This window comes from Panthera leo, chromosome B4 (genome assembly GCF_018350215.1).
Source record: "Panthera leo isolate Ple1 chromosome B4, P.leo_Ple1_pat1.1, whole genome shotgun sequence".
NCBI lineage: Eukaryota > Metazoa > Chordata > Mammalia > Carnivora > Felidae > Panthera > Panthera leo.
In genome coordinates this window covers 105,578,796-105,594,940 of record NC_056685.1, presented here as the reverse complement: position 1 = coordinate 105,594,940, position 16,145 = coordinate 105,578,796, and positions in this window count along the sequence as shown.

The window sequence follows — 16,145 nt, the reverse complement described above, 5'->3', positions numbered from 1 at the left end:
GGATGATGCTTTGCCCAACTCCAGGCATTGGGGGAGCCATCCACACAGGCTATAATATAAACGTTGTACCTACCAAGTACAACAGTGTAAATGGAGTCTCCCATTTATTCAACATGCCAATCCAGATCCTCAGTGAAGTCCCCATTCTGTGTCCCATGCAGACTATGTAATAATATTCCTGTGAAGTTGGTTTAGAGTGAAGAGTTTAGTCCACCTCTCTTGCCAATGGATCCTTACTACAAGTCATGGTTATTGTAGGACTTAAAATTATTTAGATAAAATTAGAATGGGTCTCTTCCTCGCAAACCCAAAGAGTCATATTAACATATGCATATTGAAATAAAAGTTGAAAAGGAAATTATTCCCATTCCTTGAGTTCGGACTTAACAACCGTTTTAATTTTGTGTAGTTAATGTGCATATATTCAAATGGACATACAGGCTCTAGAAATCTGATGTACACCTAAGTAGATTTAATTAATATCTGTCAACGAAGGTGTTAAATAAAATGTAGCCATTTTATAGTCTTCTGGCTTTTTAATGAGAGGAAAACAATAAAGGCAATGTGGCAGTCCTTGAAACCTAATGTCTTGGGGCATTTCCTGAAGCTACCAGGTCTGCTTTTGCCTTATTTTGCATCAAGCTATCAGTAAGAAAACTCTACAGAATTTATTCCTAAAAATATCTTCCTTCTTTATTCTGGATGTGTGAATGATTCTCCACTGCAGCAGATTTCATTGTTTTGTTATGTGGCAAATAGTCAGTATTGGTAAATAAATTTTTCTTGTTAAATGACTTAGAAATTATCAAAAAATTCATGCATAGGCTTGACCAATGAAAATGCATCCAGGATGTATATTCTTTCAACCAAGACATACTCCGGAAAAGTTATTTTGGGGAAAAGAATTTAAATTAATATAGTCTTTTAAAAAATCAACATTTTAGGGGCGCCTGGGTGGCTCAGTTGGTTGAGCGTCCGACTTCAGCTCAGGTCACGATCTCACGGGTCCGTGAGTTAGAGCCCCGCGTCCGGCTCTGGGCTGATGGCTCGGAGCCTGGAGCCTGCTTCCGATTCTGTGTCTCCCTCTCTCTCTGCCCCTCCCCCGTTCATGCTCTGTCTCTCTCTGTCTCAAAAATAAATAAACGTAAAAAAAAAAAAAATTTAAAAATCAACATTTTAAGCATTGCCCATCTATTTTATCACTAATAATTATCGCAAGTACAAGAAAATAGGACATTTGAATCTTTGAATTTTATATTTAAAATTTTCAAATGAGATATTGATAAATTATGCTTACGAAATATAACTCATAATATTTTAGCACAGAGCTATAGAAAAAAGACTTAGAAAAAAAGATCTACTTTATATATTTATAAAGACAATAAGTAGAGAAAACATGTACAAAATTAATATTAAGATAATTGTTAAGTAAAGTCTTGTCAAATACCAATTTGCCAGTTTGCCAATTTGCCAATTTCTCAATTATGTAGTTGGGTAATAGAAAAGATTGTTCTTGAATTACCTAGACATTTGTGCCAAAATTTCCAAGATTAACAGTATTATGTCTATAGCAATAGGAATAATTTTTTTATCCTATTTAACATTTTACATAGGGAGTTACTCATGTATTCATCTGCAATGTACCTGTAAACACACGTCAGTAAGGCAGAATGGACAAAATTCAGCTAGATCCTAGGCTGGAACTATGGAAAAAGAATTATTTCTCTGCTTCCTCACCCTACTGAGATAAGAGAGATCTCAATTTCAATGACATTTTATCACATGTTTCTCAAGCGCTTGGAACAGTTAGATATTGTTTGATCTAATACCAAATTTATGTATCCTTTCTTCTACACCAGCTGGTTGCTCAAGTTCAAATACAACTCATCTCTTATTTAATATGAAATTTTAAAAAGGAAAGATTATTTCTGTATTTTCTTTTCTTTCCATTGACTTATTATAAACAAGACAGAGCAATGATGCATACAATCATGACTGAGAAAACATCTCCAAAAAGGAATGTTTTCTAAAAACCAGAAATTCTCTACAGGAATAAAAACATACTGACTTGTTCTTGCTGAACATAAATTGGAAAAAGACAAATGATAAGATAGTATTGTAAAACTGTTGATATCACTTTTTAACTTCCTAATTTTGCTCCCTGTTTTATTTGACTTGAGAGGTCAAGACTATATTAGTCTTGAATCACTAAATTAATATGGATTGAGTAGAAAGAAAATCACCCTCACATATTTATCAGCTTTAAAAAAAAGAGCTGAGTAAAAATTATATAAAGTTTCAGGCTTACAATAACATAATTTAAATAAGATTAGTGTATGTTAGTATCACACAAAAACGATTTGCCGAATTTTGACTCACAAAAAAATAAATACCTAATACCCAGGCTGTGACTGACATCTATTCTTTGAAGGAAATTTCAAGTATTGCCTATAACAGAAGTTATAATATTTAAGTCTATTATGTAAATTTGGGGATATGGCATTCATGAGCAGCTTAAAATAATTAGATTTTGGGTCCTCAACTACTATATCAGGTCAATACTGGCATTTACTCTTGAGAGCAGAAAGCAAAAACAATCTGCCTGTAGAATTATTTGCCTAAAGAAAAAAAAATCGGATTGAAATGGGAGGTTCTAAATCATTTGTTACTCAAAACTAGATAAACTGAACAAAACAAGTGTATTATTTATTTCTGTGATGAACCATATAGTATAGTAGTGATCTTGAGCAGGCTCATACCTGTATCTGAAGTCTGATTAATTTTCAGGAACGTTTCAAGCTGATTGTCAAACACAGCTATTATTGAAAATTAAATTATATAAATTTACAATTAAGTAAATTTTGCTTGTGTTAAATACTCAAATCTCATCACCTCCTAATTATTTTAGTATATCTTACATTATATTTGCTATTATTTATCTCCCTCGGTTCTACATGGAAAAAAATATGAAAGTGTGCCAGTGCACACCCCTTCCCAGTATTATGTTCTTTGACATAAAGTCAGTAGCCAAAGTCAGCCAACGCAAGAATATACCACAGTAATGGCAAACATTACAAATCAAGTCTTCCTAGAGCAGAGTAAACAAAGTATATTATGGCTGCATCTGTAACATTGTGAATAGCACAAAATATTAGGAAATAGTCTTCTAGAATTTAAAAACTGTTTTTCAAATCAGCAAAGAAGTTGGTCATGTCACTGGCAAGTGAATGAACTTCCCATATGTGTTTGTAGTTTCATTTTGTCTTATTCTTAACACAAATAAAAATATCAACCAGCAGTAATGTTGAAATACAATCATCTATCCGTTGCAACTACAGATTCTCTGTAGATACATAAATTTGGCAAAAACAAAACAAAGCATTATGTGAGAATCAATTGGCTATATGAAACCTACAGTAAAGATACAATAAAAACACTATTATTTGTAAACTGTGTGCTACACACCCTTTATGTTGTTTGTAAATTTTATAATATGTTTCTAAATGTTCACTGTTTTATTTTGTTTTAGGGAAGCCGGTTGCTAACTTCTACCAGCACCCCCGAGATTTTGATGTTGTGTCATTGTCTTGGCCTACATAGGTGGGTGAATAGGGTTGTTTTTTGTTTGTTTGTTTTTTGGGTTTTTTGTTTTGTTTTGTTTTGAAGTGTTCTGAACCTGTATGGAGCAGCTGAATCTGCTCCAAATGAGCTGCTAGCATCTGGCTCTTCCCTAAATGCTATAGAAGTTCCTGGTTGTTTGCCAGTTAGAAGAAGGAATCTTTTCTGCCACAACTGTGCCCACATTTGGTTGTGTAGAAAAATTTATTATAAACTGAGGTGAACAAATGGCAGATTAGGTAATTGCTCTAATTAAATCACTTATGCCAGTAGAAGGGATTAGGAAATTTTAATGGCTATTAGTAGTTTAGAAAACAGTGTAGTCATATTCTTCCATCTTTCTGCTCTGCCATTCTCCTTATTTTGGTTTTTATATTTAAAATGGTTGAAACAGCTCCAAAAATCATATTCTCACAGTGAAACATGAAAACTCTTTCCTTAATTTAGGCAAGAAAATTTTGCAGGAAACAACACTTTGTCTCATTTTGCATTGTATCACATACACACTCCTAACTTAACTACGGACAAGAGAATTAAATTATCTTGACTGATTCCCTCTCTGTCTCATACTCCTCTGAAACACAAAGCATACTGGCACCTCAAAAAAACTGAAATTAAAAGAAGAAAGTAACTACAAAGATAGAAGACCCAACTTTGGCCTCAGAGAACTCAATCTTTTTTTTTTTTTAATTTTTATTTATTTTTTTTAAACAGGTAAATGAACAACAATTCATTGTGATCAGAACTCTAATAGATATTGTCTTAGCTAGGTCATCTCAACATTGACTGTGAATTAAAATGGAAATGAAATCTGAGACATACACAAACATAAGTTAAAAAAAACCCAACTATATTAGTATATACATTCTGATGAATGAGCCCAAACATATGAGAACTCTATGGTTCAAATCCTTACTTCTTCCTATAACTTCATGTGTAACACTGAACAGTTTCTTTAAATGCTTGGGAACTCAGTTTCCTCCTCTCTAAAGAGTGGATATACATAGGTGTGCCTGGGTGGCTCAGTAGTGGTTAAGCAGCCAACTTCCACTCAGGTCATGATCTCACAGTTCCTGAGTTGAAGCCTTGCATCAGTCTCTCTCCTGTCATCCAGAAGCCTGCTTTGGATCTTCTGTCTCCCTCTGTCTACCCCCCCACTGCTCTTGCTCCCTCTCTCTCTCTCTGTCTGTCTCTCTCTGTCTCTCTCAAATATAAATCAACATTAAACAAAAGGAGGTGGGAGAAGAGTGAATGCACATATTAAATCTAATTTAAAAGAAAGAGAAAAAAAAAAAGAAGTAACATACATGAAGTGATACCTTGTGGGGCCACAATGAATGATCACTGTCTTCATAATAATAGGGTTTTTTTTGCCCCCCCCCCCCAAGAAGAAATTTACGTAATTGTTAGAGCAGAGGAACATTGAAAGTGCAGGAATATTTTCAACTAAATTAGAACAATTTCCTTAGATTGACCTGAAATTAGGGCTCTCGGAGAGTGAAAAGTGTGTATGGAAAATAAAAAGCAAGAATGGAGAGACAATTTGTCAGAGAATGCTCCACTTTGGCATCAATATACTTTCACCTGGCTAAGATTTCCATTGTTCAATCAACAAATAAGAATTGTGCGAGGGGCGCCTGGGTGGCGCAGTCGGTTAAGCGTCCGACTTCAGCCAGGTCACGATCTCGCGGTCCGTGAGTTCGAGCCCCGCGTCAGGCTCTGGGCTGATGGCTCGGAGCCTGGAGCCTGTTTCCGATTCTGTGTCTCCCTCTCTCTCTGCCCCTCCCCCGTTCATGCTCTGTCTCTCTCTGTCCCAAAAATAAATAAAAAAACGTTGAAAAAAAAATTTAAAAAAAAAAAAAAAAAAGAATTGTGCGAGATGGTTGTCAGAATATTTACTGTATTTTCTAGTCATCAAGACTCCAGAGAGGTCCTGGCTCTGGAGGAAAAGAAAGGAAAGGTGCTAATTGTAAGATGATTGAATAAAAGAAAGAGGAACGAGTGAATTACTTGGCGGTGGCACACTCTCTGCCCCCTCCCAGCTACAAGCCAAATGACAGGATCAGCTCTTTAAGACATGAACCAGAAAGTGAATTTCTTCTTTCCTTTTTCTTTTTTTCTTTCTTCATTCATCTCCATCTTAATCGCAGGCATCATGCAGCACTGTGCTAGGTGCCGGGAATGCAAATGATTTTAACCATGAACTTGGCTGTCATTAAGTTACTATCTACTGAAATAAAGAAATATATAACCCAATACAACATATTGAATATCTCAAGAGATGCATGTGCAGCATGGTATAGAAAGCCATTGAAGCCAACTATAATTTTAAAAAAGATATCAGGTGACTGTTTATAATAAATACAATCATAGAAACGTATCATCTGTATGCTTAATTTTTGAAGAAGCAACTATATCTCTTTGAATATGTTATGTCTGCTTCAATAAAATCACTGAGCTGTAAATTAAAAAAAAAATCACAACTTTCATTTCTTCTAGGGATTTAGTATCAAGTACCACTGTCTAAATCATTCAAATCACATAGTTGTCTATCAAAACTTAGTGATTCCCTAGGGATCGAGAACTCACAACAAACTAACAACCCTTGGCAACTTATGTCAGAATTTGATCTATCACACTGGAAATCACATTTTTCTTATGTCTTTCCTGCCTTAACAATAAACACAGTCCATTTCTGCCTTCAGTCCAAAACTGGGAAGATGAAGAACAGGTGAGCAAGAGAATGTTACCTTATAAAATAGCTTTTTTGTATTTAAACTGAGTTATTATTAATTTACGCTTCTGATTCATCTTTCCAGAACAAATGCCAACTTTATTTGTATTATTAGCTTAAAAACATTTTCCCACCCATTCAATCATGTTAAATGGTCTCTAGCCTTCTCATTTCCTGAAATATATTATTTTAAACTGGATACAATAGTTAAATAAAGTTCTCTTTCAAAGATCTGTGGAAAATGGTTTTTATAGGGGGAAGCAGAATTGTCTTTTTTTTGAAATTATTAAAAATATATACAAATTTGGATGTTAAAATAATATTGATTTTTTTAAATCTAACATAGAAAGACATTTACAAAGGTATTCCTTTACTGTAATTCAAAGAATATATGAGAGGTTGTGTATTTCCAAGAGACAGTCTATGGTAAATCATTATTACGTGCCTTATCAAGCACTGTTTTCTGGAAAAGTATAATTCTTAAAAAAAAAAAAACTTTTAAATGATTGGTAATATCAACTTACAACTTCTTTGTCAGCTGCTTTTGAAGTGCTGATACACTTCATTTGACTTGGCCTACTCCCCTCCCATAACTTAACTTTTTGTTCTGAGCTCTGACTGATTATTAGTCTATCTCTAGTGAGTGTAATTTTCTGTGATAGACTTATTGGCTAAGAGTAGTAAACCTTTGAAAGTTTCTAAAGAAGTTAGAATGTTTTGGTATGCAACATTTATTCATCTATGTATACACAACTATTATGCACAAAAATGAGGGACAGCTGACACACAAGAAAATAAAAGTAAAATTAAAGAATTAAAACCAAAAAAAACTATTAGAAGGAAAAGTCAAGACTTAACACCAAAAATTCTCATATATAAGGCATAATAGGTATAAAAAAACATTATTTTTGTGTTTAAGCTCCTTGATAATCAAAGTGAAAGGAGAAAAATATGTTCACTTCCATAGCTGCGTATCTCCGAAAGGTTTGTTCTTGTTGTTGCTAATAGGACTGAATTGTAAAGAAAATGCCTTACATAATATTTTAAGTCCACAATCTGAACTGGTCACGTGGAATAAAACCTTAAACTATTCAGAAAGGAAATAGAGAAACAAAATTTCACAGGATGCCAACTTTTGTTAACATTAAAGCACTGCTCAGTGAATACGTGCTGTGGATACAAGAATGGGGCTTTCCTATATAGGGCTGGTCATCTTGAAATAACAAGAATAAACACAACCAATACTTGAAATGCTTGAACCTATTGATAACTATAGTTTTATGAAATGTTCTCTTGTTTCTGATAATCTCATCCGTTTTCTTTTTGATATTTTTGCAAATGGAAAAATAAATGTTCAAAAATCTTTTAGGCTTATAGCAAGAGAATGTTGCCTATCTCAGATTTTTTTGTGGGCAAACTACAGGAAACTGCTGGACACCTGCATAACTAAAGATGTTTCTTATCTGGTATGAGATGAGAGATCAAGAGATAAAGCCCTTTTGTCACTTTCAACTTAAACTAGCTGTCAGTAAAAGTGCTTCCACATTAAGGAAGAGATAACACAGGTAGCCCTTATCGTATTTTATAACACATAAAACTAATGAAAACAGATTTCTCTTCATTTGTTTCTAGAAAGTAAGTGACTCAATCAGAATGCCTGAAAAGTGAAACACTAAAAATCCACGTCATGAGCAGAAAGTGAGCAGCCATCCTTTTAACCACCGATCCAGGATGACTTTGGTACCACTAGTTAGAGTTCTGTACAAGAAAACTGCTAATGTGATATTCTAGAAGGGAGTCCACTGACTCTCCTTTATGCCAACTAAACCTGAAATGTTTCTTTGTGAAATTGTCTGCAGTGTAGCCCAGGCATCATTGACAATAAATGCAGAGATTGTTTAATGCCAAAATAGCTTCACATACTAACACACACACCTTTAATATTGTTATCATTTCCCTCCTACCACGTCCAAGAAACACAGAAAATTTAGCATAATTCCACGTATTCAAAATAGAAAAGTTTGTTATATTCTTTGTCTCAGACCCACATGTTACAATGCATATTTTAAAGACAATAAGATACTGTATTCCTGATTTATCTTATCACTTTTAGTGCTAGAGACTAGATTTCCTGCCCACATTTTAATATTTAAAATTACCTAAGATTACCCAGAATAGCCAACACAATACTGAAAGAGAAGAACAAAGTTGGAGTTATGGCACTATCTGTCTTCAAGACTTACTATAAGGCTGCAGAATCCAGATGAGTGGTATTGACAAAAGAATAGCCAAATCAATGCAACAGAATAGAGAGCCCAGAAACAGACTTTTTATAAATACCATCAATTGATCTTTGACAAAAAAGCAAAAGCAACACAATGAAGAAAAAATAGTCTTTTCAACAAATAATGTGTGGGAAAACTGGATAGCCAATGCAAAAAAAAAAAAAAAAAAAAAAAAAAAAAAAAAAAAAAAGGAATGCAGAGACAAATCTTGTACTCTTCACAAAAATTAACTCAGAATGGACCACAGACCTAAATGTAAAACACAAGATTACATAAGAGGCAACCTAGATGACCTTGGGTTTGGTGATGACTTTTTAGACCCAACATCAAAGGTATAATCATTTAAAGAAAGAAATAGGCTGCACTTCATTAAAATTTAAAATTTCTGCTTTGCAAAAGACAATGTTGACAAAATAAAAAGGCAGGAAACAGACTGGGAGGTCATATTTTCAAATGACATATCTGATAAAACACTGTTACCCAAAATATACAAGGAACCCTTAAAACTCAACAGTACAAAAAGCAGCCTGCTTAAAAAAGTGGGTCAAACACCCACTTTACAGACACCTCACCTAAGAAGATACTTAGATGGTTAAATAAGCATATGAAAAGATGCTCCATATCATATGCCATCAGAGAAACAGAAATAAAAGTAATAATGAGATATCACTACACAACTATTAAAATAACCAAAATCCAAAACACTGACAATACCAAACGCTTAGAGGATATGCAGCAATAGAAATGTTTGTTCATATTTGATGGGAATACAACATAGGACAGACACTTTGGAAGATAGTGTAGCAGTTTTCTTACAAAAATACTCTTACCATACAGTCTGGAAATAGTGCTCCTTGATATTTACCCAAAAGCATGCAAAACTTACGACTACACAAAAACTTGCATGTTTATATCAGCTTACTCATAATTGCCAAAAGATGGAAGCAAACAAGTTGTCCTTCCATAGGTGAATGACTAAACAAACTATGATACATCCAGACCATGGAATATTATTCAGTGTTAAAAAGAAATAAGCTACCAAGCCATAAAAATACACGGAAGAAACCTAAGCGCATATTAATAAATGAAAGAAAGCCAAGGAAAAGCTACATATTGTATAATTTCTGCTATATGACATTCTGGAAAAGAAAAGCTATGGAGATAGCAAAAAGATCAACGATTGTCAGGGGATAGCAGGGAGTTAGCGATGAGTAGGTGGAGCACAGAGGATTTTTATGATACTATGTTGATGTATAGATGTCATTATACATTTGTCAAATCCCATAAAATATACAACACTGAATTCCTAATATAAAACCTGTGGGCTTCGAATGGTAGTAGTATGTCAATGTAGGTTCACCCGTTGTAACAAATGTACCATTCTGGTAAGGGATATTGATAATGGAGGAGGCTGTGTATGTGTGGGGGCAAGTGGTATAGAAGAAATATCAGCATCTTCCACTCAAATTTACTGTGAACCTAAAATTGCTCTAAAAGGTAGTCTATTAAAAAAAAAAAAAAAGACCTAATATTTACCCCTAAGAGAGCCAGGTTTGCTATGAGGCTCAAGTAACCATTGAGAAAATCTCCTAAAATTACATGATTGAAAATTTATATAAATAAGGTGTATGACTAGATAAAGTTTAAAAAGGGAAATTTACATATCTTACAAATATTATACATATTCTTATGGCAATGTTCTTGCTATGTAATGACATATTGAAATAACTTTAACAATAATATGCTAACAAGTTTGGGTATTTACTATTTATTTACCAAAAGTCAACTGAATATTTTACACATTATTTCATTTAAATTTCATAATAATTTTTAAGACAAGTGTACTGTTTTCCCCAATGTACAATACTCTTTCTTGTGGTGAAAGATATTTCACTTTACAATAACCCACTTAAAGTTCCCTTCTTTTTTTGTTTGTTTGTTTTTTACTTTTGTTTTTTGTTTTACAGATACAGAAAATGTTTGAGCCTTTTGTACAAATTCTCTAAATAGAATCTTCCATGTTAAAGTTGATTCAATATGTCTTCCTAAAAAATCTCCTAATTAAGTTTCCTTCAAGAGCCCTTTCTTAACTTCACTCAGAGTAAGCACCAAAGTGCTTATTATAACCTTTAATTCTACATGTCTGGTGCCTCATTAACTTTCAGATCTTTGAAGATTATGTTATTCAAATATGTTAGACAAACTCCTATCTCTGGGCATTCACATTTGCTGCTTCCTCTTCCAGGAATAATCTTTGTCCAGATATCAACATGGCTAGCTCTTTCACATCCTTAGGTTCTTTATTCAAAAATTGTCTTCTCAAGGAGGTTTTCCCTGGCTACCCTTTTCCTATCTAGAATCAACCTACCCAAATACCTTACTCCATTGTCTAAGATTTTTTGTTTTGGTTTGGTTTTTTTGTTTGTTTCTTAACCCTTAACATTTAGCATTGACTAAATCAATATATCTACTTATTTACCTTGTTTATTCTTTAGCTCTTTCTCTAGAAATTCTAGAATACCTGGCATAAATTAGGAGCTTAAATATTTTTGAATAAATTGTGTCAACAGCAGCCAATATTCTGCTTGGGAATGAACAGTTAAAACAAGGAACAAGAAAATGATACTTGTTTTTATCACCTTTTAATAGTATTCTAGAAGTTCTACATATGTGATAAAACAAAACAATGACATATAACAATTAGAAAAGAAGATAAAATCTGTTTTGTAGATGGTTCTGACCATCCTTGTGTATAACCTACAAGTTTTGTAAAACTTATAAGAATAGAATTGTAAAATATTAAAATTAATTAGGAATTTCAAGAAGCTTATTAATTATATAGATAAATATGTAACATGTATATATGTAATTCATATCTTGTTTGTAGTCTAGAATAAAATAAAAAGTTGGACAGCCAATGTATCTTTTTCATAACCGCATCCAAGATACATAATATTTTGAGATGAAATTGGAAAGAAATCGTAGACTTCATACGAAGGAAACTATGAAAATTTAGTGAGAAGCAAAAGAAAGCATTTTGTAAACTAAAAAATTCAATATTTTTAAGATATGCAAATTATTTAATATCAATTTTTGCCAAAATATGTTCCAGATCAATTAAGCTAAAAATAGCTTAAGAAGATATTATTTTTTCCAGTATTAAAATGAGAGTAGCTGTTCTCAACATGAAAATAAAGGAAGAAACCATCAAGGCAAACATTGATACTTTTAAACTGTATTTAAAATTTTTTATTTAGAAACCATGTTAAGCAAAACAAAGACAAACAGAAAACTAGGAAAAATATTTATAACTTATGAGAAAGTCAAGGGTTGTTTATTCTTGCTATAGAAATGATACCTGGAATACAATAAGAAAAATATGTTTATCTCCCATGCCAAGGAAAATAGACATTTGCAGAAGAAATCAAAACAGCACAATAACATAACAAAACTTTTGCCTTTGCTAGTAACAGAGAAATGTTAATGAAATACCCAGTGTTGTTGAGCTCATATAGCAACGGGCACCTGTGCACTATTTGTGGGGATATTAAGCAAGACTACTTTGAGGACACAGTCTGGGAAAGTGTTTCAAAACCATATATGTTTTTATAAGATTTGTCCCATAGATTCGCTTTGGAAAATGTGTTTTAAGAAACTGATCACAGGAATACAAGAATATTTTTCTCTATCTTTACCTCGAACTGTGAAAAAATGGGAACTATCTAAAACTTCATATAATTTACAATATAAGCTTATATTTTAAAAACTGTTGAAGTAGAAACTTCTCATGATGTCAAGTTAAGTGAAAAAGTAGACCTCCGCATTGTACTTCCTTATGATCTTAATGTTACATAATACGAATAAATATCAGATATGTTTTATGTAAGCATCACATGAAAACTAATTTTAAATTCTTTGAAATACTTTTTCCTCCAATAGGCATAAACTTATTGTTTCTGAAATGGAAGCTTATGCATACATTTTACATGAATTGGATTAGGGAAGGATGGGAATAAAGGTAACAGTTATGGTGTTAAGTGGAATGATTAAGAGAAGCAATTCAGTTTTCAAACTAATAGGTTCAAATCCTAATCAGCTTCCCTTGAACTATGTGAACTTGGATGATCACTGGAAGTCTCTACCTCAGTTCTCTTAACCTATAAGTGGGGATATTAATAAAAGCAGCCACAATGAGTTGGACGGACTGAAACAGTTAATACCTATAAAGCCCTTAAAACCATCAGGGGACATAGTAAGCACCATATAAGCATTAACTATTATCTTCACTGCTAGCACAACTCTACTGAACTGACGGAACCCTCAGGCAGTCATTTATTCCAATCCCCTGCGTCTAGTCTCCATCTTGTGCTTTGAATATTTTTACATCAAGGGGTGAAGATGTGTTATGAACACTATGCCACATTAGTAAATGGCAGTATAAGTAAATTCCGATCAAACTGGCAACTCAGTTTTAAATGTTCTGCAAAACCCAAATATGTCTCGAAGGAAGAATTCTTTCAACAGATGTCTGAATACAATGAAAGTTGGATGGTGGACTACCATTTATAAGATTTCATATGTGGTTCGATAGCCATGAGCTCGCTGATAAAATCAGGATTGTAGAAAGGTACAGTTCATTTAGAAATACACACATACTAGAAACAGCATAACCTCTACCTCCTGTGTGGTTCACTTGCCTGCTGAGGTTTCTCTGTGAATCAAACACAAAGCCTCTGGATTGGAAATGACTGATCCAGTGTACATTTTCCCCTTTGTTGGTGTCCCGGTTCTTCTGAATGCATAATTCCAAACTGAACTATGGGTACGAAAAATTCCAGGTGAAATTTGTAAGCAATGAGCCAAGGTAATTCACTGAGCTATTAATTTGTGTTCTCTTCTCACTGTGTTTTTCCATTCCCCCATTCCCGGAAGGTATCCAGATCTTTTTGCCCCTTTATCTCAGAAGAGGTTTGCGGTTGCAGGGCTCAAAGCATTAATTGACTACAGATCTCCTCAATTTTTGTGTTTTGAAAACTAGATTTCAAGGATCAGAGAACAATCATAGGGTAAAGAAGCAGCAGCAGCTTTTTGACAGGGATAGAGACAAGCAAAAATGAGATGGAAAATGCTGGGAGTCCTTGCAACAGGGTGACGGAAGTTACCGGATTCTGAGAAGAGTGGGATCCCATTTCCTGTCCCTGGCAGCACTCCATTAGGTGGCAGGATTTCACCTGTAGGCTGCATTTGGGAAGCCGGGCCTTCCATATGAAATTATGGACTCAAAAAATATTCCCATGTCCACGTTTGGGATAAAGGCACCAGGGATGATTAACCTGCAAGCCTCCATGAGGAGTGTATGTAACGGCAACTATATGTATACACTTAAGTCTAGAGGGCCGCATTCAGTTTGCCAGGTTTCTGCACAACACCAAGAAGGATGGTTGCCCCTAATAATGAAATGATTGAAAGTTTATAGTTTTCAAGCTCCAAGTCTGATCTAATTCTATGTATATGTGTGTTTATGACGTTTCTTTTCCTTCTGAATTTATAGACAATGATCCATAGCTGATAACATGTAATATAAATATCAATATGGTTAATATAAGGAGAAGGAAGTATATTATTAACACATCCAAAAGTTCCAAACTTGTACATCCGTGATTCCCAAGTTGTTGCAAGATTGAATGAGAGCTTATGTTGTGTCTCCGGATCAAATGCAGTATAAGAATGATAATAAAAATATGATGGTGTTCTATTTTCCACTTTAAAGAAAATGATAGGTTTCTTTTCAAAGTCACAAGTTAAATTGCCACACTGTGATTTTTTTTTAAAGGAGCAGAGTCGAAGCAAAATCATTCACTGCTTGCCTATTTTATGAACTATCTAGTGAAAGGAGTCATAAACTGGAATTTAGCATCTCTTTATTATCTATTGATCAAGTTAAGCCCATTCTTTAGAAAAGACTGTGTGATAGCATTGTATAATAAGTATCAAATCATTATGATTTCCTTTGCTATTCATTCAAAGGATGCTAATCATAATTAATGTGCATGTAATGTGTAATTTCATAGGAGTAAGGCCATACATTAGCATTAATTATAAGACTTCCAGCTCCTTCATCTATTAAAATACTTAGCAATTTCCTTCAAGCCTTAGCTTTCAAAGAGCCACTTGGTTAATTTCACGCTTTCAAGGTGAATCTCGGGTATGCTGGATCTTTCAATCAGCAAGAGATAAAAGGAAATGTAAATTGTTTTTCCTAATCTCTGTGCTATCCCTGCATCTTATTTGAGACATGTTGCATAGCTTTCCTAGTCTGGTACAACCTATAACTGACAGAGGAAGGGAAATTTTTAACTTGGAAAATGCCCACTTAATGACTGGAAAGAAGTGACGAAAAGACACTTGGTCTTCGTGAAGCAACTTCTCCTTACTGAAAGCATCTCTACAGGAAAACATGTCATTTGAAATCCTGATTTTTGAGTTATATTCCAAAGTTGTCTATCTTGGTATCTAAAAGTGACTGCTCTACTGTAGGGTGACAACTATGAATATTACTGGAAATTATTGTCTCCTTAGTGAGAGATTTAAGACCAAGTGCAGATACGTAACTTTACCTAAAGCAATCCTATCACCTTTTATTTTTGAAACAAGCCATATCACAGTTCATAGTGATTCAGATGCTTAAGTCAGATTATTTTCTACACTTGACAGTGCAAGAACTGTGGTTCAGACAGGCTTCTCGTGTCCAAAGGCATGATCCGCTGCGTCAGTAAACCAGGAGCACTGTCACAGCATATTACGACGTCTGTGATATGTCTTACTGACAACATTACAGTCTTTTGATTTACATGGACTGGACTTGAAATAAATGAGTGGAATATTCCCCAAGGCATATAATCAATTGCATCTGTTGCAATCCTGGTATTTCCTTTGCCCTGTTTATACCATTACTGCCTCTACTGAAGCAGTATTATCGTTAAGTGTTTCCATGAATGTATCCTGGCACCAGCCCTTAGCACCACTGGTACACTACAAACCCCTCCAGCCTCAAAGGACCACAGCAGTATTAGCATTGCTCCAATACTGTATTGATTGTGATAAATGTTACGAGAGAAAAGAATATACATTTCTTATTACATTTCTTTGTATTTCTGTGTTTGATGAAATAACAGCAAACTCTGGTGGAGACAAAAACATCTGTTAACAATGGTGAGGTAATCTTGCTGTACTGCAAAATAATGTAAAAATAAATTACTGGGTGTTTCTGAACAACATTTTCTGAAGTCTATAAAAATTGGAAGCATTTGACTTTGTTGTAGTAAGATTAGGAAATATCAGACAGGAAAATGTGCTTTGCATTTAAAACAACATATGGTGGATTCAGACGATATTTGTGCAACAAGATGTATTCCTAGAAAATGACTCTATCTATGTATATATATAGTTTAATCAGTTTACCTCACTGGTAGGCTCTACTGATTTACATCCCCGATATATAGTTTGGG